The 18,653-nt window shown below is 34.6% G+C and overlaps 1 protein-coding gene across 1 annotated transcript in view; it reads right to left on the reverse strand.

Annotated features, from left to right (window-relative positions):
* Nucleotides 1–1,439: 1,439 nt before the first annotated feature.
* LOC143251012 (beta-alanine transporter-like) overlaps nucleotides 1,440–18,653 on the reverse strand; it is a 123,217-nt gene continuing 106,003 nt past the window's right edge. Inside the window, exons 8-9 of the mRNA XM_076502288.1 lie at nucleotides 10,077–10,255; nucleotides 1,440–1,804 (exon numbers count right to left, since the gene is read on the reverse strand). The gene's annotated coding sequence lies outside the window, so the exon portion shown is untranslated. The remainder of the gene's footprint in view (nucleotides 1,805–10,076; nucleotides 10,256–18,653) is intronic.

An 18,653-nucleotide genomic window follows, 5' to 3' on the forward strand; every position in this document is an offset into this window, starting at 1 on the left:
AAATTGAAAAACAAACAAATACAGGAAAGTATGTGCAGTAGTACATTTTAGACACAAGAGTGTATATATACACAACGTACTTTTCCCAGTACAAAGGGAATTCTAGTTATTTTTAATATGATTTCACTTCAAGAACTGATAACAGTTGTTTTTCTATTGAAAATATTTTTTGGTGAAATTTGTTTTTTCCAAAATACTCACATGTTTTTAACTTCTACGTTTTCCCTCATTTCTTCAGAACGAAAATCTTCCGACGTTTAAGATATGAAAACATTGCATCATTTTTCTTATTAATAGTAAAATAATTCATACTTTTAATGTTTTAACCAAAGCAATGAGAGTAAAAAAAAAAAAACTAGTCAGTATTAATATAACTTTAGTGTCTCGTTTATTCTTTCTGAAAAGGCCGGATTTTTATCGCTGTATACTAAAGATATTTACAGCACTAAAAAATGTAGTACTCACTGTTTTCCGTCTTATTTTAGAGACGATAGATACATCAGCAAAACGGAATTATCTATTAACCCAGAATCAGTTTGTGATAAATCAAATTGGTTCTATTTTATCTCAAGAGATGCCGTTAATGTATTTATGACGCACTTGCAGCTTTGTTTTAGTACAAAGCTAAACAGTTAGCTGTCCTCGCTTTGTCCATTGACCTCTGTAATTAAGCCCTGAATTTCACTGCTTAAGTCCGTAAACTTACCGCTAACCTACTGATGGTTATAAGAATAATACAAATAAAAATATCAGAAGCCTTATATTTAATAGCTTACATACACAAAATGAAATCCATATAAAAATGTCAGAATTTCTTTCTCCGATAGTTTACAGATATGTTTTTCGAAAGGTTTTGAAAAGGGAGCTTACGTTTGTTTGTTTGTTTCTGAATTCCACGAAAAGCGAAACAATGGCCATTTGTTTGTGCCAGCCGTCCCTAATTTTGAGGTAACAGACTAAAGTGAAGGAATACACTTCAAGTAGTAAACATATACTGCTGCTTTTTCATTAAAACTCAATTTTTCTCTCTCTCTTTTTATACAAACACATCTAAGTTTCTTTCTCATACTGCATCAAAATTAGTTGAGAGAGTTATCCAAAACATCAGAGACAACTACGTTTTCTCTACATACAGGTAGGAACGTATTTAGGAGGAAACGGGAGTTAATATAATTTACATACCTAGTTATCCATCTAATTCGCGCGCGCATGTATTTTCTTATAGAAAAGCTACATTGGGTTACCTGCGGTATTCAGCGATGGGAAACGAACCCCTGATTTTAGCGTTGAAAATCCGTAGACTTGCCACTATCTTTGATTTCTTTGTTTAAATACTATAATTTTTTTAACAGTCAATAATGTTACGTCGAGTTAAACTAGTAACAAATTTGTCTTTCGTCTTTTTTTTTTTCTGTGCTTTCCTCTCTTTTACAAGTCTGTTTCATATGATCAGTTTTCCTTGGGCTAGATAAAAAAATGAAAACTCTAAGACCGAGTTTTGGGATGAATCGTTTATTGGTAGGAATCACGTAGAGTCGGAGCTCTGTCTTTTGGGAAAACGTCGAGGAAACCAGGTATAATGTAGTTACTTAGGAAAAAAAAAAAAAGGATAATAGAACATTTGGTCTTGAAGAGGGTGATGTGCCAACCATGTGCGTTAATCTTCACGTGCAGGGTTTAGTTGCGTTAGAGGACAGTCACGATAACGGTTTCTGTTGGGGGTTCAGGACAGCAGTGTTGAACTGTGTTTAGCTCAATGTCGCAGTCAGATCCTCTTCTGAGAATTTCTTGTCGTCTAAGGAGACTGAAAAAAAACAAAGAGATACTTATTACGTATTCTAGTGGATTGAAGAAGATTGGTGTTCACATGGTATATAGAAATGTGTACAGGAGAAAAATGGAGGTTACTTGATACGTAAAAATTATTCAGCAGAAAGAAATGATTACGTTAACTAGAGTTTACATGGTAGATGTGAATATATACAAAAAACTAGATTCAGTATTAACTAGGTTAACATTTACAGGGTATATATGAATTATCATAATAAAAATGGATTAATTAGAATGATATATGTGTATAAATATATGCAGAAAAACTAGATTACGTATTAACTAGGCGGACTTAGCAGAAAACCCAATGTGGCTTTGCTGTAAGAAAACACACATTAACTTAGGTAACGTTTACATGGTATAGATGAATATATGCAGAAAAACCAGATTTCGTTGGTTAATGTTTACATGGTGCATAATAATGTATTCAGTTAAAAGATGGATTAAGTAGTTTACTATTCACAGTGCGTAATAAGGCATTCACGAGAAACAAATCAGGTTATAAAGTGGACAAAAACCAGAGTTTACATTATATATAAGAAGACGTTCAGTAGAAAAAAAATCAAATATATCAGATTAGATTAAGACCTACAAGGTATATATATATATAATAATAACGTATTCAGCAAAAAATATCTATTAATGTAGAGGACAGTACAGAGGATAATATAGAAATGTTTTACCACCAATGTTCTAAACCTGTAAACATCTAAACATGTAAACGGATGTTTCAACAATTCCCTATACATCAGTATTATAGAATAGTGCGCGATTTGTTTAGAATTCTATTGATTTCTTCTTATTAATTATTATTCAAGGAAAATTATAATATAATGTGTAAAAAAACACGTTAAGTTATACAAAATTGCGGGTTTATGTGAGTTCTATCTGTCACCAAGTAAACACTTGGCGTGAGTGGGGATCTCTTAAAGTCGAACATTCGCCTAATGATAAATCGACAAGCGAAAGAGAAGTTATGAAGATGTGTCTTTGGAATGTTTTAAATACAGAAAAGAAGATTCTTTAGACACTTATTTATTAACCATTCGGAGGAAAGAGAATATGCATTACACGAAAGGCGGGAAGATATATCGTCCATGACTATGAGAAACCGAAACTGAAACTTCGCAAATAAAAATAATAATAACAAACAACATGAATACTGATTTGTTAAACTCAAACTCCAACACTTCTAAGGTACATAGGAAGTAAGTAATTAAAAGCCATTTGGTGGCTCATATGGATGCTTGAGGGCTTGTGACGCTAAAATGCAGGGTACGATTCCTGTGGCACGCAAGCATTGTGGAGCTTTCGATAGAAAACAATAATTTAAACAATTAGAAAATACCACCTGTAATTGCACTCTGATACGAGGCTGTCATAACTAGCTGAAATATCACCTAAGGAGGCCAGGTTGTTAAGGCACTCGACTCGCAATCTGAGGGTCGCGGGTTCGAATCCTCGTCACACCAAACATGTTCGCCCTTTCAGCCGTGGGGGCGCTATATTGTTTCGGCGAATCCCACTATTCGTTGGTAAAAGAGTAGCCGAAGAATTGGCGATGGGTGGTGATGACTAGCTGCCCCTTTCCTTTAGTCTTACACTGCTAGATTAGGGACGGCTAGCGCAGATAGCCCTCGTGTAGCTTTGCGCGAAATTCGAAAACAAACAAAACCAATCACCTAAGTATCATATATCAAGTCGTGTCGAGAATTACCAATAAACTTTATATATTGGTGGAATAGCTTACAAAAGACACTGGAGGGTATTAAAGACAAACAAAGAAAACCAATAAAAAACGCTTATCCTATAAACCATGCAATGAAATATTCGATTTTTGTCACTTGATTATTTCACTCTAAGCTGTCAGTTTATTTAACGTTAAGATGACGTTGGAAAAACTAAATTTTCTTCTGTAAATGTTTACATTAAGTAAAGCTTTGATGCATTTTGCTAAACTTCCACGAAAAAGCAAAAGCAGTGTTATTGGATTGTGGAAACATATTACTTAGAAATAGATTTTGGATTCCTTATTTTGGATGTTGCTGTCAAGAATAAATGACTAGTGTGGTCAATTCGCAAATCAATGCAAATATTTGTGCTTCTCAAATTTAATGAGGTTTTATCTAAAGAAACATTTGATTTGTTAAGTGTACAGCTAAAGAGTGATATTTTAAAATTAGTTATCTGTCAATGTTTGTGAATAATTTCCTTCAAAAATGTTAGCTGAATACAAATCGAACTTGGTGCTTTGTTTGTTTTTAGCAAAGCCACTTGGATTATCCCTTGTCTCTACCGCGAGAAACCGAACCCTGGATTTTCGTGTTAAAATCCTGTAGTCTTACTGTCGTCTTACCGAGGGACTCAAACTTGATGGACATATTTAAACACTGCACTAGAACAGTTTACTTTAAACTCATCACTTCACAAATAAAAGAGGTCCAGCACTGGACTCGCAATCTGAGAGTCCCGTTCGAATCCCCGTTACACCAAACATGCTCATCCTTTCATCTGTGTGTGTGTGTGTGGGGTTATAACTTATGGTCAATTCTTCTATTCGTTAATAAAATAGTAGCACAAGAGTTGGCGGTAGATGGTGATGACTAGCTGCCTTCCCTCTAGTCATACTCTGTTAAATTAAGGACAGCTTTCATGTAGCTTTGCGCGAAATTCAAAACGAAACACAAATCGATCGTATTTTCGTGAGATATGATGAAACTTTCACACTGTAAAGGCAGTCTTTATTGTTAGAGTTCACTTAGGTTTTCAAAATTATTTGACTTCCTGATTTGAAAAGAAATAGCAAAATGGAACTAGATTTCTGAGAGACGATTGAAACCCTAAATTTTTGTTTATCGTTTGAAAACGAGTCCCAAGAATCCAAGTTTTGTGAAGTGAGGTATGTGGGGACACTATGCAAGCTACGCCAGCTAAACTAAGATTTCCCCAGTGGCTCAGCGGAAGGTGTGCGGACTTACAACGCTAAAACCGGGTTTCGATACCAGTGGTGGGCAAAGCACAGATAACCCATTGTGTAGCTTTGTGCTTAATTCAAAACAACAATAAACTAAGATTTTACGAACATGTTACAACTGTTTTATATTTTTCTATTAATTTTATGTTTAAAACACCATCTTTTCCTTCTCATTATTTAATTCCACAATGTTTAATGGTCTTTTAAACTACGAAAAATTTAATAATTAAAACACTGAACAATAACTTTAAGCGAATTACCTAAGAATTGGAGATTGTGGCTGAGGGCCTCGATTCTTCAAAATACCATTCTTTGGCTTCATTCTATACGGTAGATACAATATGTACGTATGAAAAAGAACAGAATCAAAACGGAGTTATATTAGTGTACGTTTGACCCTTGGGTCGTGGTAAAGTTTACTTTAATATAAAGACAGAATTTTGCAAACGTGTGGTTACGAACTTATATAGATAAATAAACGTAAACAATATATTACGCTATTGTAATGTACAAACATCTAAAAAAACTGTATTTCGATTGTTTTTATTTTGTATAAATAATTACTTATTAATAATTTACTACCATCGACATTTACTAGTTACGTATAACCCTAATTTATCTAAAATAATATACAGAATGTTTCATTTAACATTACAGTAATTGAGCTTCCAAATTTTTATTTCTTCACATATATATCACGAGCACAAAGGGGATATTTACGTTGTATAGCTGATGTGTTTACCGTAATACCTTCCACGAGAAGCTTTATCCGTTGATGAAAAACCTGTCATTTAAATGTGAAAGCATAAGCTAATTTCATTTATGCCGTAATTATTTGTTAACATTCATTTTTCTCATAGCGTTGAGAATGAAGGCTTTCTTTTCTTTGCTACATGAATTTTTCTCTTTTGTTGATAAATAAATCACTGAGACTAAACAAATACGCACACAAACGCCTCGTAGAATTTAGGCTGAAACTGAATTGAGCCATATTGGAAAGTTTAAAAATAGCCAAGTGCGTAGAATGAATGGAAATAATGAAAAATGTGCCTTCATCATTCGAGTTAATCCTTCTGGCAAAAACAAAACATTCTTCCGTGTGAATGAATATTTTGAAAGTTATGCATATCGAATGACCAGAGCTTATAAAGTCCCTAGTGAACGAAATGTAAGAGTTTTTTTTTTTTTACCTCTCTGTCTATCTCTGACGATCTAACAGTTTTATTTCTGTATGAATGAACACTTTGAAAGTGTTGAAAGAGAAGAATCTGTAGAGCTCCAAGTGAAGAACACTTTACTTTTTTTTTCTCTTCTGTCTCTCTCTAATGACACAACCCACACCCGACTTGGAAACCCTCCAATAAAAAAGAACAACTAAACATCAACAATACCGAGTACGAACCAAGTCGATTGGCTCCAGGTTTGTCAATCAATGATTGTAGTTTGTTTGGTAGGACGTGCAGGGAAAAATGGATCTCATGGAAGAAAGCACACGCATCAAGGATGTGTAACAAGGTTTAGATCTTGTATAGAAAACACACGAGTTATCTGTTTCATGTACATTTTCTCTGATTCTATTAATTTATTCTTAATGACTGCTGCTCATTACTTTATTATTCATTTAATTCAATTATTCAGCCTACTGTTTATCGAAGTCTTTATTACTCAGTCGATACTTTATTAAGACAGCTTAAGTTATGCTTAAGCTTTAAAACTTTTATTTTACCATTTTACGATGGCTAAGATAATAACAATGAAAACAAATGGATGGAATCGCTGTACAGAAAGTGCTCACCGACTACCCCTTAAGGTAAAAATAAAACACACCTTGATGGGCCAATGCGAAAAATGTCTCTCAACGTGCAGTACTTTCCGAATTCTTCTGCTTCCTCACACGAACTCAGTGGCTTTTGGTAAAGAGTTTCTGGAAGACCTAATGCTGAAAGTCCAGTTAGAATTTGAGCCGTTCCCAGGAAAACAAGAGGAATGCTTCTCGTGCTTTTGCCCTAGGGAAGAAACTCCAGGACAGTAACAATGAAATTTAACTACAGGGGCGCTACACTGTTCAGCGTTATCCAAATCTTTGGCGCAAATAGCCTAATTGCTTTGCGCCATCAAACGCCGAACCAAACCAACCGAGTCTTTGGGAGAACATAAAAGAATCGTAGATGAGACTGGAATCCGCGACAGCGACTAAAGGCACATTTGTTCAACATGTTATCTACTTCTCTATCTAATAAACTGAATATTTAACGACCATCATAAAACAAACAAATAAAGTAGTTTATTACTGCGAGGTTTGTACAAATTAAGTGTTGTGGAAAAAAATGGGCCTGAAATTTTGAAACCTCAACGTCACCTTACGCACGCGCACTTAGTCTAAACGGTTTGTTTGTTTTGAATTTCGCGCAAAACTATACGAAGGCTAGCTGTTCCTAATTTAGCAGAGGAAGACTAGAGGGAAGGCAGCTAGTCATCACCACATACCGCCAACTCTTGGGCTACTCTTTTACCAACGAATAGTGAGGTTGACTGTCACATTATAACGCCCCAACGGCTGAAAGGGCGGGCATGTTTGGTGTGACAGGGATTCGAACCCGCGACCCTCAGATTACGAGTGGAACGCCTTAACCCACCTGGCCATGCCGAGCCTGGTCTAAACGAACTTGTATGAGATAACCTAGAATTCAAGTACAGTCGTCCTTAATTTTGAACTAATAATTATAATCACAGAGCTGGTTAACAGCACTTACCACCATAAGAGTTTATGGCGAGTCTTTAAATAACTGGCATTGAAAATAAGCAAATAATATTGTATTATTAAATATTGCTGAAATTCTGATTTGTAATGAAATTCATAATAATTACTCTTTACGCTTACAGCGTAAAAGCTGTTGGTCAACCAAGTCGTAATATAAATTACACCTAAACTCACAATCATATCTGCCGGTTACTGATGAGTTTTGTGTCGGGCAAGAAACTGCGTTTGTAATGGAAGTAATGGAGTTGAAATATTAGTTTTTACTTTCGCTCATAAGTTCTCAAAACTAACTAACTACGCTGATTGTTGTTTTTATAATGCTTTCACAGCTGAAAGTGTGGACCATGTTCATTGGCATCACATCACGAACACCGGATCCTTCCGTTTACAGACCATCAAGATGACCACTATGTCGCACGTGGTACTAAATGGTTTAGAAACACTGATCCGCTTTCACTTTTATTTACGATTTACACACACTTTTCAGGAATATATTCCTTTTAGAAAAGAATGCTGTCGTAAGCACAGAAAAATATACCGAAGAAAAACTGTTGTAATACAAGTTAATTAAAGAAACAGCGGTAACTAAAGACAAACAAAACGTATTTACGTATCGTACAATACTGAGAAAACTAAAAACAAACAAAACGTATTTACGTATCGTACAATTCTGAGAAAAAAAAGAACATTCTGGTTGATTTGTTTGTTTGTTTAGAATTTCGCGCAAAACTACACGAAGGCTATCTGCGCTAGCTGTTCCTAATTTAGCAGAGGAAGACTAGAGGGAAGGCAGCTAGTCATCACCACATACCGCCAACTCTTGGGCTACTCTTTTACCAACGAATAGTGAGGTTGACTGTCACATTATAACGCCCCAACGGCTGAAAGGGCGAGCATGTTTGGTGTGACAGGGATTCGAACTCGCGACCCTCGGATTACGAGTCGAGTGCCTTAACCACTTGGCCATGCTGGGGCCTGCTGTGTCCACTGAGGATTTTTATCGAACCTCGGATTTTATTGTTGTAAGTCCGTGAAATTTCCGATGTCCTTGAAAAGAAAAAAAAAGATATAAAGTGGACATAACTAATACAACTAACTATTATCAGGAGGTGTTAATCTAATTAATTCATATAAAATGAAATAGGTTACATTTTAAAATACAATCTAACATAAAAAGAGCAATTTTGTTTTTAGAAATCATACGGGAGAACGTATGAGATAACAGAAAGCTAGCGTATAACTCGTCAAAAATTATGGGATAAGCACTACCCCAACCATGTTTGGTGATGGAATTCGAACTCACCATCCGCATATTGCGAGTCCAGTGTCCCAACTTTCAGGCCAGTGAGGTTGCTAGAAGTGTGACAGTTAACACGTTGGTAAAGTTTGTGGGTGGAAGGTTACTGTTAACTGATTGACTTCACTCTGGTAACTAGCTCGAAACTAGGAACTGGGGCAGATAGCCTAAGCAGTTTTTATCGTAAAATATAAACAGAGAAATCACGAGAAAAGGAAGTCATGCTAGTGTGACCAAATAACTCCATTGACAACAAAGTTCGTGCAGTTTATTAAACTACACCAAGAAAATAGTTCCTATCTGTGGGTTTCACGTGCAATGAAAATAAACTCTGAAAATAATAAGTAATAATTATTCTGAAATACACTTCACACGATTTAACAGATATTTAAAAAAAAGAACCTTCCAGAAACTAATGATCACGGACAATTTACCTAATTATTTCTAGTTTTTTAAACGGTATCACTAGAAACCGAATTCCATGAAAGAAATGTCAAAACGAAAACGGTGAAACCGAGACGAATGAATTTTAAGTATGTTAACAACAAGTAATAAGAAAAAGAGAGTAAGAGTGTGGTATCAAATTCCATATTGTTTTATTTTTAATGAAATCTGGTTCATTAGTATTTAGTGTCATGCACTAGTGCTCTTTGAGTAATTTTTTTTTTAACTTTTGAGGAGAACTAATGATAGCAAGCTTAATTATAAAATATTTAAAAAAACATTTTGCAATTTTGAAAAGATGAATAATGCCAACTGTTAAAACATATCCGTGTTTTTTTATAAGATAAATAAAATTAGTTTTAAGGACTTTAAAACGAAGAACTACCTGCAAACGTTTGCTTTTACTAGTAGATGTTGAATCTGAAAGAATTGGAGTTATGATATCATTGACGAACTTAGCCCTAACGATAAAACATTATCTTTACAACAAATATGTAAAGTTCTGGAGACGACTACAACCAATGACGGCTGTTATATGGATTTTTGTGAGTCAACATTAAGATAACTTTCAGCAAATGCTGATTAATTATGTTTTAATCTAGTATGTAAAAATGAAAAGGAAACAAACAAATAATTCAACTAAAGTATATGAAGTTTTGAGCAGCTGTTTTATATAGCAACTTCGTAATTCGATAAAACTTTAACTCAAGTTCCAACCACAATCTTTAGAAAGAATACAGAGTTTAAGCAAAGTGTTTAAAATAACTTACAAAGTACATTATTGTTGGTAGAAGCAACGGTCCAAACTGACCCGTGATCTCTCCAAGTCCAAGAGCTCTTTCCTTTAACACAATAGGCATCTGTTCCACAGTCCAGACTGGCAGTATAGTGTGACAAGTCGATACGGTTAGTTTACTAAGAAAAAACAGTGTCTTGGACGATTTACTACCTGACAAAGACCACGAAGAATACACGTTAATGTTTAATATATGATTAAAATACATCTATAAGAATTACGAATAGTAGTAAGCTATCTTACTTGAAAATTATGTGAAAATGAAGGGATGGGCGAACTAGTATAATCATATAAAAACAGATTAATATGACTAATAATATAAGGAATGATTGAGCAAATATCAGTGTTTGTATGAGGCAGACTGAGTGAACCTCACTGCTCATATAAGGCAGACTGAGTGAACTTACTACTTATGTAAAGAATAACTATGTGGAAATACAAGTCATTAAAAGGATGACTAATCAACTTTATTACTTAAATAAAGAATAAATGAGTGAACCTCACTGCTCATATAAGGCAGACTGAGTGAACTTACTACTTATGTAAAGAATAACTACGTGAAAATACAAGTCATTAAAAGGATGACTAATCAACTTTATTACTTAAATAAAGAATAACTGAGTGAACCTCACTGCTCATATAAGGCAGACTGAGTGAACTTACTACTTATGTAAAGAATAACTACGTGAAAATACAAGTCATTAAAAGGATGACTAATCAACTTTATTACTTAAATAAAGAATAACTGAGTGAGCCTCACTGCTCATATAAGGCAGACTGATTGAACTTACTACTTATGTAAAGAATAACTACGTGAAAATACAAGTCATTAAAAGGATGACTAATCAACTTTATTACTTAAATAAAGAATAACTGAGTGAACCTCACTGCTCATATAAGGCAGACTGAGTGAACTTACTACTTATGGAAATATTCAACGAAATCTCCAAAACTGGAGAGAACGTGAACTTTGCAAAATAGATAAACGATTCATCAGAGTTTTAGGATAGATGATGGTAAAGGCACGCATATCAGTATTTAGATAAATAACAAACTAAAACTATGGAATATCAAACAAAGGCAAGATTAGAATTCATGTGTGAGGCGTTTCGTTAGAAAAAGTACAAAGTCTACAGACAGTGAGAGGCATTATATTAAACTATTAAAATAAAATGTGAAGTTTTAATATTATATCTAGGAGGAGGCAAAAAACAAAACAACTCTGTTAGAAAACAATGTCAGCAATTTCCCTCATTTTCTTCTTTTCCAAATTAGGCACTTTTGGTTTGGAATGCTAATGATTGGCTATCCAGTCTGTGTCTGGAAATGAAGATCTAACAGAAGTGGGTTTACCTCTCTAATAGTTTGTGAGAAGTACACGGTATGGGTAATCTGACAACAGAAGTGGCTTTACCTCTCTAATAGTTTGTGAGAAGTACACGGTATGGGTAATCTGACAACAGAAGTGGCTTTACCTCTCTAATAGTTTGTGAGAAGTACACGGTATGGGTAATCTGACACTGGTATTACATGGTTAAAATAGGTACTAACAGGGATCTGAGGTGTCTCAACTACTCTTCTGAAAGAGCTGTTTAGTGGCCGGAGTTATTTGACGGGATGTGAATGGCTTCCCAACAACAATCCATGTATTAATGATGAGACCGAAACCTTGTAATATTTAGTTTAATGAAGATGAGCATTATAACTCAGTAGACAGAAGTGAGCGTCAGTTGCACAGGTGTATAATGACCAAACGATCCTAGTATGTGGTCATTGTATCTGTAATATGAGGCATTAATAAAACCATTCTGCAGGATGTAGAGGTTAAAAACCAAAGTTTATTTCTGCCTATACAAAACTTCCATCATCATAGTCTCACGTTACTGTATTTAAAAGAGATTAGATCGGGTTTCACATTTTCTCAAAAGGATTTCCGTCTGTCATCTGGCTGCGCTGAGAACAACAATTTACGTGTTAAAAACATGACTCCACAAATTGTTTCTTATTTGTTCTTGGCACTATTGTAGACTATTTATTTTGTGCTTTGCACTGCAAATTCTTAGGTATTTGGCATATAGGCCAATCTTGTAAAGACATATTTCTAATCTCTCTATACTAATATGACTACCAGTAGGGATTGCGAACACTTGATCCAGTTTGTTGTTTATAGTAGTTGTTGAATTTCGCCCAAAGCTACTTGAAGGCGATCTGAACTAATAGTTTATAATTTTGAAATGACAGACTTGAGTAAAGGCAGCTATTTAACAACTTTCAATGTCGGAATTTGATCGCCACTCCTAAAACTCATCCACGATCCCAAAATGTGAAGTGCAGTATTTTTCATGGTGGTGACGGGACCCGAACCACGCATCATCTGATCTACAGTTTAGCACGTTACCTAAAATCGATTCCGCAATCATCTTGTAGTGTTGTTGATAGTCTGTGTAGTACACGTGGTCCAGGAATCACAAGATTAGTTTGGAAACGTTTACAAATCATGCTGACAACACTTCGAAACAATAATTCTTATTCTGTGCTTACTTATTTATAGATAAACCTTTAATTTTATAAAATAAGTATGTCGAAGATAAATTATCAATAATACATAAACAATAAACGTAGTCAAAAGTAATATTTAACAATATAACCAAGACTCATTTAATATTAAACACGATGTTATGTAATAAACGATATAATAAATTATTTTCTACAAAAATAAGTTTATTACTTCCTTATAGTTGTGAAAATATTCTCGTATTAATACTTAATTCGTTGATAATATAATATTTCTTAGCTTTACTGACAAACCTTTAAACATTTTGACAATTATTAGGAATGCTTACGCATTATCTCTCTCTTTGATTTTTTTGCCCAGCATCGCCAGGTGGTTAAGGAACTCGACTCGTAATTCAAGGGTTGTGGGTTCGAATCCCCGTCACACCAAATATGCTCGCCCTTTCAGCCGTGGGGGCGTTATAATGTGACGGTCAATCTCACTATTCGTTGGTAAAAGAGAAGCCTCAAGAGTTGGCGGTGGGTGGTGATAACTAGCTGCCTTCCTTCTAGTCTTACACGGCTAAATTAAGGACAGCTAGCGCAGATAAACCTTGAATAGCTTTGAGCGAAATACGGAAACAAACAAACAAACGGCTTGAATCGGTAACGAAGAAAACTATCATAAACATACAACGTTTTGACAGGATTATGACAATCTTTTCGAAACGTTGTACGTTTATAATAAAGTTTTCTTCTCTACCCATTAAAACGTTTCCAAACTTTTAATCTTGATCACGGTAACAGTTTTTATAATGTTATTCTGCAAAGAAACCATTCGTTCTAAAGTGGTTCAAAACTATACGCAGTAACTCTGATTGTATCTATTAGAAATAAACGGATTGTAATATCTTTTTATTCATTTATTTTCTCCATTAAAACGTAAATATATGAGGCCTTATTTGTTTATTTGATTCGCTTTTCCAACCAGCACTGATGAACCATGGATACAGTAAATTTCGTATGTTGTAGGTGGAGTACCTAATCAAAGCTTACATAAGGTGTCTACATCCACCACGAACTCTAGAGTGGGATTGGCCGTCACATTATAACATCCCCATGGCTGAAAGGGCGAGCATGTTTGGTGGGATGGGGATTTGAACTCGCGGCCCTCGGATAACGAGCCGAGTGCTCTAAGTACCCGGCCATGTCAGGCAGTTAGTTTTTTGAATAATAGTGGATAATTAATCGTGAGAATATGTCATATATATACATATATATAAACACCTAAAGTACTTTTGATTATTAATCTAAATCAAACTAATTGCTTTTGACATTTTAAAATAATAAACTATACATTAATCAGCTTCTCTGTATGCACTAAGCCTTTTATATATTGTTCCCAATCTACAGTTTCTTATAGTTTTTAATTTCTTTATCTCAAAACATTTATGCAATATTAATAACGTAATTTTTATGTATGTATAAACGATGCGGATTTTCTCTTAAAGGAAAGTTGTTTCTATTTAAGTAATGCACTTTATTTTTCTATTATTAATAGATAATTTATTTTTAATAACTGCTATATAAATAAGCATTAATGTTACTTTACGGTTCCTGTATGAAAATAGAGCCAAAAGTCGATATTTTATCATTAGCAAATGTATCAATTTTCAATGTAATTTTAAAGCACAGAATTCATCATGCAACTTGTCAGTAATATAGATCCACGTAAACGAGACTTGGGTACTTCGTGTTTAATTAACATTAGATTGCTGAAACTGCTTCTTATTTTGACTACTAGTATTTCCGTTAATAAGTAAGTTTTAAACTGTATTAATACATTAGCAGTTATTCCAAATATTTTCATTTCATCTATTAATGCTGGACGACATAATGAATCGAAAGATTTCTCTATATGCTATAGTTACGTAGCATTATTTTATTATCCAAGGACTTATTTATATTAAACATTAAATTTTAATATATCTTGTTCAGTGTTCACATTTTCTCTAAGCTCAGACTACTTATTAGGCACAATTATTCAACTAGGTTATTAACTTATTTTCTAAGTAACTGTTCTTCAATTTTTGAAAATATTTATAACGGAGAAATAGTTTGTTTGTTTTTTAGGTATCCAGGTGAGTCTGTTTGTTTGTTTGTTTTGAATTTCGCACAAAGCTACTCGAGGGCTATCTGTGCTAGCCGTCCCTAATTTGGCAGTGTTAGACTAGAGGGAAGGCAAATAGTCATCATCACCCACCGCCAACTCTTGGGCTACTCTTTTACCAACGAATAGTGGGATTGATCGTAACATTGTAACGCCCCCACACGGCTGAAAGGGCCAGCATGTTTGGCGCGATGGGGGTGCGAACCCGCGACCCTCAGATTACGAGTCGCACGCCTTAACACGCTTGGCCATGCCGAGCCCCAGGTGAGTCAATGGTAAACTTCTGGACTTACAATGCTAAAATTCAGAGTTCAGTTTCTTGCAATAATGTATAGATTGCAGATAGCCTATTGTCTTGCGTTATAAAGCCAAAAAAATTATTTTTATCTTTAATCTTTCGGTAGCTCAGAAGCAATATTTAGGGATTATAACGCTAACATTCGAGGTTCGATTGTTACGGAGTAGATAATTCATTATTTCGTTCGCTCGTTTTACGTATAAAGCTGAACAGTGGTTTTTTTTCCACCACCTTGTTCAAATCACAAGAATTGAAAGCTAAGTGTTAGCGTTATATGTTCGTGTGCTTACAAGTGAGACATCTGGAGGAGTCTTTGCACAAAACAATTATTTTTTTAGTATAAGTTTGGAATTACCAGTGGAGAAAGACAAGAAATAAATACGTACCGTTGTAACTTTAACATTGTTCAAACCATTATAATTTGAAAATTTCCATATTTTGTGAACTAATAAATATACTTTTAATTTTTTTTTAAACGTTAGAAGTATTAATATTTTATTAGTTTCCTTATTACAAATTTTTATAATATTTTCTGTATCATTTATAGGATAATTATTAAACTGTTTCGATAACTTGTTTAAAAAATCCATTTTCTTCTACACAGACATTACTAATGTAATTTGTCATTACTAGCTTTTGTTGTTCTACTGTTAAGTATATTGATAAAATTCCATGCTTTTAAAAAGCATTTTAAGAAATTCATTTTTCTAACGTTAATGTTCAACTTTTCATTTTTAAATATACTTTAAAATTAAACATAATACACATATTTTTCATCGATGCTTGAAATAAACGTGCTTCTTCATTATTCCCATTATAATCTAAATTGGATCCGTCATGGTCAGGTGGGTTAAGACGTTCGACTCGTAAGCTGAGGATTGCAAGTTCGAATCCCCGTCGAATTCGCTGGCAAAAGAGTAACCCAAAAGTTGGCGGTGGTTGGTGATGACTAGCTGCCTTCCCTCTAGTCTGACACTGCTAAATTAAGGGCGGCTAGAGCTCATAGCCCTCGTGTAGCTTTGCGCGAAATTAGAAAAATCTAAATTATCCAATAAGAGTACAGTTTATTCTAAATTATCTTTTAGACTTATTTTATTCATATGTGATAACTGTACTCGCTTTCCTTTCATTTAGATAATAAAATTAGACTTTGTATTAAAATCCTACTAATTTTCATTGGATGTTAATTTAGATAAATTCGAACATTCTTTAAATTTTTCTTTGTATTTCTACCACCTACTAACCATTTATCTCCTATTATAGGTATAATACTGCTTCAGTTTACAGTAGGAACACTGTACACACCCTATATATCATCTACCTTAAACTCAGCAGTAATCTTATTTGGAAGTTCAGGCGTAGTCTTATAACATATTTTTGCGATTTTTGTAACATCCTTGTAATTTACAATTTTTATTTATCTAGTACCGACAAACTTCGTAAAACCTCTGTTAAATTAATATTAAAGTTTTTTCAATTCCAAATTTATATTCTTCAATTCATAATTTATATTTTAAATTTGCTCCACTTTTTGTATCAGTCCACGAATAACTTCAACTATCTTATTTCATGAGTACAAAGCTGATATTTCGATTTGAAGTTGCTCATTTTTAAATCTCCAATTTTACGTCTCCAATTTTTATTACACATATTTTATTAACTACTTTTCCAGCAACATTTGTATTTCAACTCCAGTATTCTTTCAGCACCTGGTTCATCTCTATTAATGTCTTCCACAAGAGGCTTAATACACCGATCCCACAAGAGGCTTAATACACCGATCTTTCCAGTTGCTCACACTTGGCAGCTTTTTGTTATTATCTACACCATTGTTGCACGTGACGACTTTCCTTAAATTTTAATTGAATATTCTTCTCTTTTCATTAATAATTTATGGCACTGAGATCTTTACAAGTTGTTCAGTAAAATTACAATTATCTTAATGTTCCCCATCTGTACACCCCGCCACACACGCCTCATGGCTCCTTACATGAGAGAAACATCCATATGCCTTGTTTGAGGTTAAGCAAATTGGTTTCATACCCAACTTTGTAACTCGCTTCAAAGTGACGAACCAAGAGAACATGGTATACAACAATAATTTTGAGTTTAGGTGTAATGACCAGTCATTTACACTTCAGGTCACATAACCAATTATCAGATGCGTGATATATACATAACAATGAAATGACGAGGAAGGTGAATGACATTATCTTATAACAATGATTTACTTTTGTCATAGTTGTAATATAACAAATTTCAATTAGACTTTAACTGTGTGTTATATAGTACGTAACAATGGAATGTATGACTTACTAGTTACGAAGGGATTTATAAATTAACTACGATATCTAAAAATTAACAACACAAAGTTACACTACTTATTTTAAGATGTATAAGATCTCGGTACTCACTTAAGCACCACTATGTAGTCATATATCTTACCTAAGTATATACTATGTAGAGCCATATCACTTACTTCAGGATGTACTATGTAGAGCCATACCACTTACTTCAGGATGTACTATGTAGGGCCATACCACTTACTTCAGGATGTACTATGTAGGGCCACCACTTACTTCAGGATGTACTATGTAGAGCCATACCACTTACTTCAGGATGTACTATGTAGAGCCATACCACTTACTTCAGGATGTACTATGTAGAGCCATACCACTTACTTCAGGATGTACTATGTAGGGCCATACCACTTACTTCAGGATGTACTATGTAGAGCCATACCACTTACTTCAGGATGTACTATGTAGAGCCATACCACTTACTTCAGGATGTACTATGTAGGGCCATACCACTTACTTCAGGATGTACTATGTAGAGCCATACCACTTACTTCAGGATGTACTATGTAGAGCCATACCACTTACTTCAGGATGTACTATGTAGAGCCATACCACTACTTCAGGATGTACTATGTAGAGCCATACCACTTACTTCAGGATGTACTATGTAGAGCCATACCACTTACTTCAGGATGTACTATGTAGAGCCATACCACTTACTTCAGGATGTACTATGTAGAGCCATACCACTTACTTCAGGATGTACTATGTAGAGCCATACCACTTACTTCAGGATGTACTGTATGTACTATGTAGCCATACCACTTACTTCAGGATGTACTATGTAGGGCCATACCACTTACTTCAGGATGTACTATGTAGAGCCATACCACTTACTTCAGGATGTACTATGTAGAGCCATACCACTTACTTCAGGATGTACTATGTAGAGCCATACCACTTACTTCAGGATGTACTATGTAGAGCCATACCACTTACTTCAGGATGTACTATGTAGAGCCATACCACTTACTTCAGGATGTACTATGTAGAGCCATACCACTTACTTCAGGATGTACTATGTAGAGCCATACCACTTACTTCAGGATGTACTATGTAGAGCCATACCACTTACTTCAGGATGTACTATGTAGAGCCATACCACTTACTTCAGGATGTACTATGTAGAGCCATACCACTTACTTCAGGATGTACTATGTAGAGCCATACCACTTACTTCAGGATGTACTATGTAGAGCCATACCACTTACTTCAGGATGTACTATGTAG

Source organism: Tachypleus tridentatus, chromosome 5, assembly GCF_004210375.1.
Source record: "Tachypleus tridentatus isolate NWPU-2018 chromosome 5, ASM421037v1, whole genome shotgun sequence".
Classification (NCBI taxonomy): Eukaryota; Metazoa; Arthropoda; class Merostomata; order Xiphosura; family Limulidae; genus Tachypleus; species Tachypleus tridentatus.